Below are 9,964 nucleotides of genomic sequence, written 5' to 3'. Positions count from 1 at the left end.
AATATAGTACTCATAATAGACAAACCATGTTAGATATGATAACATGTCAATTATCAACCAACCAATTGTTGTGTAGAGAATACCATGCTTGCTTGTATATTTATCAATAAGTCACAAGTCACCATTAATTGATCATGTTAGTTATGATATAATCATATTAGTGACATGTAAGCCTTAATTGTCTGTATGGTCGATAAAACAAACCGATTATGTTAGTTATCATACACGGATATAAGTGACATGTCAGTACTAACCATGAAGTAAATAACAACGTTAAGTATACAGAAATCTAAAATTTTACATATTATATACCATTATCTACAATTACACGTACATCAAATGCATCAATCACTTGCACTCACGGCTTACTTGATTGTACTCAAACTATAACTACTTAGGGCAACCAGCTGAGCTTCATTTGCTAGGCTACACACACAAAAGCTACAAACTGGCCCTCCCAAAAAGTATGTAATTAACAAAAACCACAAAAGAATTAAGAAAACTAAAATTAACCCTCTAATAATCAGAAGGTTTAACAAGACTCGCCGGGGACGTACTGACGCCATCCCTCTGGCCGAATCTTGTCGGTAAATCCTACGTGTCACTCCTGAGTCGCCAAATCCTTGGCGGAAATGAATGTTCCGTGAAACCCGTATGGAACCCGGGACGGGAGCTTCACCGTCGCCTCTAGTTCCATCGTCATTGCGTTCACAATTTGTAACTCTGACTTCCATGTTTTTTCGTCGTGGACGAAAGCCAAAATATGACCGTCGTCTTCTTTCATTTCTTCCCCAGGATTTCCATCCCGGGGAAGGAAAAGTGGCTCCCCACCGTATTTCTCATCCCCATAAATAAACTTTTTAGTTTCCCCAGTCGAAAGATCAACTTTCGCGAACCCCGAGACCTTGGGCCACGGCTCGGCGATCGCGAGATACGCGTATTTCGATTTTCGACCGAGGAGTTTTTTATTAACCATCCCCGCCTCCAAGTTAACGTCGTGTTCGGGCGAAATTATCGCCCGACGAGTCGACTTCCCGGTTTTCAAATTAAGCCGAATTTCTGATAAAACGCTTTTCAATTCCTCGTTACATTCGTTAAAAATCGAGTCGGCCGGAGTCATGCACGACCCGATCACAACCACCTCATCGGTTTCTGGTTCCTCCCACGCATTCCACAAATGAAAACAAAAACAATCCGGAACCTCGACCCATTTCATCCCCGCCCCGTTTTCGGCGTACTTATTAAGTACCCCGAACCGCGACACCTTCTCTTTATCGTAAACCACGGGCGACCCGCCTGTAACCATTTCCGACATCTTAAACACGACTTGATGGTCCGGGACCACCACGAAATTTTCGGTTATCGCAAAATCATGAACCATCGTCGGTTTCGATAACTCGATCGCGACGTCTTCGGATTTCGCCCCGTCGGGCGAAAACCGAAAATATTTTAAATAGGGTTTTCTAATGACGTCATAGCTTAAAGCAAACAGCTCACCCGAGACGGGGTCCACTTTCGGGTGAGCAATCATGGTAGATTTCAACTGCCCGTTGAAATCATACCTTCCTGCGGTTTTCAAATCACCCGTACCCGTGACCCGCACGTGGTACGGCAAATCGTCCTCGGACATCGCCAACAACCGGTTATTAAAATAAACCAAACCCGCGTTCGCCACACCGATCCCTTGGGTATGATCGATCAACCCGCACAACCCGCGCGCGTAAAATAATAATAATTTCGCAATCCCGGAATGCCCGTGTAACTCCCCGATCGCCTTTGGGAACACGGGCTTCCCAATGGCTCGTTCCTGAACGAGCCGTTGGGTTTCCGTAAACCGACACGCGTAACTAACCGACCCGTTATCGAACTTTACGGAATAAATCATTCCGTCCCCGTCAAATAAATGATGTCCGGATGTCGGTTCGAATAACGGGTTGGCTCCGTTTCGTAAATAAACTCCGTTAATATACTCCGGCAACGTTCCGGTCACCGGTAAGTTACTCCGTACAGGCTGCTCCGGCACAGGCGAGAAGTTTCCGGCGATCTGCACGTTAGGATCCGCCGTTCTCGGCAAGTTATGTAACTTTTCCCGCGCTTTCAACCCGTCTTCGATTGAATCCAATGCCATTGCTGCAAGCTTCTGAATAAAGTTCCAATTTTTATTTAATTTATTTACTCCGGTCACCGGAAAACTCGCCGGAGCTTCAATTACCGCCGGAGACGACTTAATCGACGGCGTCTGAAGCGCGGAAACGATCGAATTCGAACAATTAGTCGAATTTGATTTGGGTTTTGTACGGCATGTAATAAAACCGGTTTTTGATGAAATTGGGAACTGGGGTTTGGAATTGGACCAAATTGGGGGTGAAATTGAGCAATTGGAAGAAGACATTGGGTGTAATTGAGTGAATCAGAAGTGGGTTTTGAATGGATTGTGAAGATATTGAAGAACGAAGGAATTAGGGTTTTGTGAGTGTGAGTGTGAGTGTGAGTGTGAGTGTGAGTGTGTGTTGGGTTTGAATTTGGGGTGAAAGTGTGGGTTTAAATAGTGGAAGAGTGTGACCACGTGTTGGATGGTGAAGAAAAGATAGTTTCAAGTATTGACGATTATTATTCTTTGGGAGGCAGGTAGGTCACAACAATTTTTGGGTTTATTAAGTAGTATATTCTTTTCTTTTTGTATACTTTTGTTATAAGTTTATTATTTAACGTGCTTAATATTAAAAAGGATTTAGACATACATGAAACTAACTTTATTGTTATTATAGACTTATTATAACCTTGTCTTTTTATCATGTTTGTAGTTTAATCAAACTACAATATAGGTGGTGTTTGGGGTTGCTAATTTTTACCAACTTATAATATATTAATTTTTTGAAAAGTAATAAGGTGTTTGGGATTGCTTATATTGTGAAAAGAAAAGTTTCATAAGTTATACTTTTGTAACTTATTAACTTAATAAAAAGTTATAAAAAAGTAAAATAAGGAATCCCAAAAACCCCTATAGTATATGAAGAATAGTGTTAAAAAACCAAAAGAAGTAGTGCTAATAATAGGCCTCAAACTCGTGACTTGCAACCAAGTTACACACGAGTTTACCACCAGACCGATAAATATTTTTGTTTGTAAACCGCTAATTAAATAAATATATCTATATATTTATTTAAATATATAGAGTTCAGCGTGTCGTACACGGAACCTATTCAGCTCTTAGCTCCCAAAGCTTCGTTTTTAGCAGGATTGGCTTTGCTATTCAAAAGGGGTTGCGGCGCAGCTTGTTGCCCGTTTGCCTGTCACTTTATTGTAATCGTTTTATAGTAAATTATATATTGATGCCTTGATGGGATATCTTATTTTATCTATATATAATAATTTGTATGTCTTAATTAAGTGTGGGTCTAAAGCTCTATTTTCAATTCGCTAGCTCATGGGCCTGCCTTGATGAGGATGGGATGATGAGACGACACTGCTAACCAGTCATATCAGGTAAAATCACAGCTTGTATTTTATAGGTGGGTTAGAAGCGGTTATGATAAAGAAAACACGAGAAAATCAATATTTGAAGTTGAGATCTGTGATAGAAGTGTATGAAGTGTCTATTAGTGTACCACTATTAGAAGATTTATGTATCATATATAAAGTAATAGATGTAAGTGTTTAATGCACTTCGTGTAATTTTCATTTACATGAATTTAGATTTGTATTCAAATTTTAGTGACTGTAGAAGTTCACATAGCTGGTAAATTCGAGGGGGGGGGGGGGGGTGTTCATGTGATCGACGATTTCATCATTGCTGATTGTGGATACTGTAATGGTAAGATAACATACGCTAGGCTAATTAGATTTAAATAAAGTCTCCACGAGGACCAAGGGTTATATGATGAATATACGATGAATGCACACAAAACTAGGGCTTGTAATTATAATTGCTAGTTAATAATTTCTTTCATTCATGTTTACAATTCATTAGAACTGACTTCACTAGAAAATTTAACATTAATGGGAACGGTAATTGTTATACATTCTCGAAAGTATAAAATTACCATACATGTTGGAAAGAAAGAACATAACGAAATCAATTATCCTAAAATAGCAATAGATCCAAACAATAAAATTATGATAACAAAACCTCTTATATGCTTAAATAGAAAACTCTTAAATTAAAAAAGCAATAGCAAAAAATGAATATAGTAAAACTTTCTGTCGAAACACGAAACGAATCATACCTGATCCATGACGATGTTTCCACGGATTTTCGAGATGAACGAACCACGTCTTGATCTTCTTCTTCTGCGGCTGCGCCTGTGACCTGCTATGTTGAGACCTGCAATGGTTTCGGGGGTGTGGAGGCGACTGCTAAGATATCCTGAGGATTTCTTGTTCACAGACACAAAAAGTGGTGGTGGCTCTTACTGAGCATGACCCCATGATAAGGAGGTGGAGACCTCCTTATATAGAGTCTCATGGCCACCATCATGGTACCCTAATGGGCCTAGCCCAGTTAGGGTTACCTCCACAAAACCCCCTCGGCCCAATAACATCGTATTAGTCCATGTAATGAAATAAACCAAACATAATAGATTTAGGGTCGTAGAACCGGGTTTTAGTACCATACCCCTACAAGCCCCCCCAATTCCAGTGTTGCTCCTGGGCGCGCAAGCGTCTAGGTGGAGCGCTGGACTTTATAAGGTGTGAGGCGGTTTTTTCCCTTTTCTTTGGCCTTGTCTTTATTGTCTGAGTTTTGAGAGGCTTTCTTCATGATGGTGACATGTTGTAATAAAAGCCTGCGCGCGAGGCGACTTACAAGCTATAATAATAATGAAGCTCGCGCGTGAGGCGACTTGTCGAGCTATAATAATAGTGGAGCTGGCACGAGAAGCGACTTACGAGCTAAAATAATAATAATGCCTGCGCGCGAGAGGCGTCTTACGAGCTTAGAATAATAAAAGCCTGCGCGCGAGAGGCGTCTTATGAGCTTTGAGAATAATAATTGAGCTGGCGTGTGAGGCGACTTACGAGCTGTGAAAGTAAAAAAGCTTGCGCGCGAGAGGCGTCTTATGAGCTATAAGAATAATAATTGAGCTGGCGCGTGAGGCGACTTACGAGCTGTGAAAGTAATAAAGCTTGCGCGCGAGAGGCGTCTTATGAGCTATAAGAATAATAATTGAGCTAGCGCGTGAGGCGACTTACGAGCTGTGAAAGTAATAAAGCTTGCGCGCGAGAGGCGTCTTATGAGCTATAAGAATAATAATTGAGCTAGCGCGTGAGGCGACTTACGAGCTGTGAAAGTAATAAAGCTGGCGCGTGAGGCGGCTTACAAGCTGTAAAAGTAATAAAGAAGCTGGCGCGCGAGGCGACTTACGAGCTTGTAGAATAAAGAAGCTGGCGCGCAAGGCGACTTACGAGCTTGTAGAATAATGATAGCTGGCGCGCAAGGCGACTTACGAGCTTGTAGAATAATGATAGCTGGCGCGCAAGGCGACTTACGAGCTATAATAATAGAACCTGCGCGAGTGGCGACTTACGAGCTAAGAATAATAAAGCCTACGCGCGAGAGGCGTCTTACGAGCTATAATAATAGAGCCTGCGCGAGTGGCGACTTACGAGCTAAGAATAATAAAACCTGCGCGCGAGAGGCGTCTTACGAGCTGAGAATAATAAAAGCCTGCGCGCGAGGGGCGTCTTACAAGCTGTAGCATAATAAAGCCTGCGCATGAGGCGTCTTACGAGCTAAGAATAATAAAGCCTGCGCGCGAGAGGCGTCTTACGAGCTGAGAATAATAAAAGCCCGCGCGCGAGGGGCGTCTTACAAGCTGTATCATAATAAAGCCTGCGCATGAGGCGTCTTACGAGCTAAGAATAATAAAGGCCTGCGCGTGAGGCGACTTACGGGTTGTAAGAATAATAAACAGCTTGCGCGCGAGGCGTCTTATGAGCTGTGAATAATAAAGCCAGCGCGTGAGGCGACTTACGGGCTGTAAGAATAATAAACAGCTTGCGCGCGAGGCGACTTATGAGCTGTGAATAATAAAGCCAGCGCGTGAGGCGACTTACGGGCTGTAAGAATAATAGACAGCTTGCGCGCGAGGCGACTTATGAGCTGTGAATAATAAAGGCCTGCGCGTGAGGCGACTTACGGGCTGCTTTATGTCACGCGCCACGTGCAGATGTTGCATGCACGTGCACGTAGACTTTGGTTTTGTGTTATGCGCCACGCGCAGATGTTGCGTGCGCGTGCGTGTAGACTGTGACATGTGCGAGCATGTGATGCGTAAGCATGTGATGCGTAAGCATGTGCAATATGCGTGAGCATATGCGATGCGTGAACATATGGTATGAGGATTCCCAACCCCTAAGTTTGGCGTGTAGCCATATGGGATCTTAGGAGGATTCCCAACCTTGCAGTTTGGCGCGTAGCCATATGGGATATTAGGAGGATTCCCAACCTTGGCGCGTAGCCATAAGGGATATTAGGAGGATTCCCAACCTTGAAGTTTGGCGCGTAGCCATATGGGATATTAGGAGGATTCCCAACCTTGGCGCGTAGCCATATGGGATATTAGGAGGATTCCCAACCTTGAAGTTTGGCGCGTAGCCATATGGGATATTAGGAGGATTCCCAACCTTGGCGCGTAGCCATATGGGATATTAGGAGGATTCCCAACCTTGAAGTTTGGCGCGTAGCCATATGGGATATTAGGAGGATTCCCAACCTTGAAGTTTGGCGCGTAGCCATATGGGATATTAGGAGTATTCCCAACCTTGGCGCGTAGCCATATGGGATATTAGGAGGATTCCCAACCTTGAAGTTTGGCGCGTAGCCATATGGGATATTAGGAGGATTCCCAACCTTGAGGTGTGGCGCGTAGCCATATGGGATATTAGGAGGATTCCCAACCTTGAAGTTTGGCGCGTAGCCATATGGGATATTAGGAGGATTCCCAACCTTGAGGTGTGGCGCGTAGCCATATGGGATATTAGGAGGATTCCCAACCTTGAAGTTTGGCGCGTAGCCATATGGGATATTAGGAGGATTCCCAATCTTGGCGCGTAGCCATATGGGATATTAGGAGGATTCCCAACCTTGAAGTTTGGCGCGTAGCCATATGGGATATTTGGAGGATTCCCAACCTTGAGGTGTGGCGCGTAGCCATATGGGATATTAGGAGGATTCCCAACCTTGAAGTTTTGGCGCGTAGCCTGATGCGCGCATGCACGGCGATAGAGTGGTGACTCGCAAGTGCGTGTGCATGGCGAAGGTCTCTTGCGCAAAACCCAGATGGTGGTTTCCGCGGCGGCACATGCACGGCTGCGGAGTGAGAACCCCCGGGCGTGCGTGATGGCGGCGGAAGTCTAATAACTTCTGAATCTGCAATTTAAGAGTCAGATCTGCAACTTTAGACCTAAAATCCAGGTCTGTAATCTAGACCTAGATCTGTAAATCAGATCTGGACAGATCTGAAGATTCGGAGCAGATTTAAAACCATCACAGATTCGGAGATCCTGAATCACAGATTCACAGATTCGGAGATCTGATCATTCGAATCACGGATTTTCCTTCTTGCCCAGATCTGGAAATCTCTTTTTAGATCTATGGATCTTTTTGAGCTTTAAATAGAACAAGCTTTGAAGCCTTTTTCTGTAAACTTCCAGATCTGCGTTTTTCTTGGGAGAGATCTGGCAGCCGAGATGAAGATCGAAGGGCAGTTCGTTGCCGTCCCACGGATGGCGCCAAATGTCGAAACACGAAACGAATCATACCTGATCCATGACGATGTTTCCACGGATTTTCAAGATGAACGAACCACGTCTTGATCTTCTTCTTCTGCGGCTGCGCCTGTGACCTGCTATGTTGAGACCTGCAATGGTTTCGGGGGTGTGGAGGCGACTGCTAAGATATCCTGAGGATTTCTTGTTCACAGACACAAAAAGTGGTGGTGGCTCTTACTGAGCATGACCCCATGATAAGGAGGTGGAGACCTCCTTATATAGAGTCTCATGGCCACCGTCATGGTACCCTAATGGGCCTAGCCCAGTTAGGGTTACCTCCACAAAACCCCCTCGGCCCAATAACATCGTATTAGTCCATGTAATGAAATAAACCAAACATAATAGATTTAGGGTCGTAGAACCGGGTTTTAGTACCATACCCCTACACTTTCATATGTAAAAAAGAATAAAAGAGCATTGTAACATAATCGATTGCACTCATGACTCACGTTTCACACCTGATTTGTTTGGAATCATTAGGGATTGGAAGTTAGCTAGTTTGGCACTTTTTAGAACCTTCATAACCATCTTCAACATATTGATTTGGATCATCTGGAATTATAGTAGTGTTGTAAAAATCACGACTATAAATCGATTTTTCTTTGGTTAATTACCAGTAGCTACCTCACCGACTTGTCGCTAAGTAATCTTCGTCTGTCCAGAATCGGTCAAAATTGAAATTTTTATACATAAAAGTTGGAATATATCCTTATAAATTTACATACAAATGTCAATCTGATTAATCATGACTAATCTCTCTATACATCCCTATTAACCATTAGTACATACCCCACCACCCGACTAACACACAACGGTTTTTACAACACTTTATAGGTTCACATAACTGATCTGGAAATATTAGAGCTAATACGGCACAAATTTTCATTTTAAGTGCTAACTGCCATCTGTTAGTTACAAAATTTGTCAACCTTTAACGAGTGCGTACATTTTCACTTCCAAAAACAACATGAGAAATATTGATGCATAATGGTTACCTATCATTAGTTAATTTCATGAAAATTACCCCAGTTTGATCCATGAGTATGTTAAACCAGAAACTTACAAATTGAGATAACAAATTCGCTTCTTACAGCTACTCAAACTCAAATAATTTATTGTTTTTGTTTTTGTTTATTTCAGTTCAATCTGAATCGTCATACATACTTTGTTGATCATATTATAACTTTATTGGTTAAGTGATGATTCGCGATTTTGAAGTAAATAGTCGAATATTGTTTGTGTGATGATTCACACGGATGTTTAACGAGTTACATAATTAAGGGAGTGTTTGAGTGAGCTTTTAAAATTTGTTTATTTGCTCATTGAAAAGCAAAAGATATTTGGCAAATCTTCTTCAAAAACTTCAAATTGAAGCTTTTCAAAAATACTTTCCTTTTTCAAAAGCAAATAAAAAATAAGAAAGTTTTAAGAGTTCACCCAAACACCCCCATAAATGCGAATGCTCTTAATAATCACTACTTACGAGTAATTTAGAATTTTGACTTTTATAACAACTAAGATTTAAGGTTAATAATTTCATGTTTTTAATGTTCATCTTTTAATAATCAACTAGTTTTCTTACCCGGCACGTCGCGCCGAGCAGCTGGCAAAACCCCAATGTTGAAATCCAGGCGTTGGTAAAACTTGAGTATTACGACGGTGAGATGACACGAATTCAGTTGATATCATTTGTATTCGTTACGGTATAGACACCGTTAATAAAATTTGAGCGTTAAAAACAAAAATTACTTCGTCATATTAACATATAAATTGATTAACAAATTAAAATCTATATATACATATACATATATATATATATATTTAAAAAGATGTTTATTTGATTGGCAAGCCCAGTTGATGGTAAAATTCGAGCGTTCTCGATCCCAACGAGGCGGTAACATGACACGAATTCGGTTGGTTTGGATTATGTTCTTTACGGTACTAGAGCTAAAAAAATATAAAAATTAAGGTCGGCAATGGCCAACTGGGGTGGGAGTCGGGGGGGGGGTGAGGGGGGGGCGTTGATCGGTAACTTGCGCATAGGTAAAACCCGAGCATTGAGGCAACGAGTCTATGTGAATTCGGTCGGTTTCCGTCAGCTTTCGTTATGGTATCAGAACTCGAACAAAAATAATTGGCGTTTAGATGGTTTCCATTGCGTTCGTTTTAATAACTGAACTAAATACAAAACAAA

The 9,964-nt window shown here is 42.0% G+C and overlaps 1 pseudogene; it reads right to left on the bottom strand.

The window, feature by feature from the left end:
- Positions 1-241: 241 nt before the first annotated feature.
- Positions 242-2,495, bottom strand: LOC143608268 (9-cis-epoxycarotenoid dioxygenase NCED1, chloroplastic pseudogene; annotated as a pseudogene).
- Positions 2,496-9,964: the final 7,469 nt, after the last annotated feature.

The sequence above is a fragment of the Bidens hawaiensis genome, unplaced genomic scaffold, assembly GCF_021521415.1.
Source record: "Bidens hawaiensis isolate Kalapana, Puna unplaced genomic scaffold, B.hawaiensis_p1.1 tig00117738_1, whole genome shotgun sequence".
NCBI lineage: Eukaryota > Viridiplantae > Streptophyta > Magnoliopsida > Asterales > Asteraceae > Bidens > Bidens hawaiensis.
This window is presented reverse-complemented; position numbering and strand designations above follow the sequence as displayed.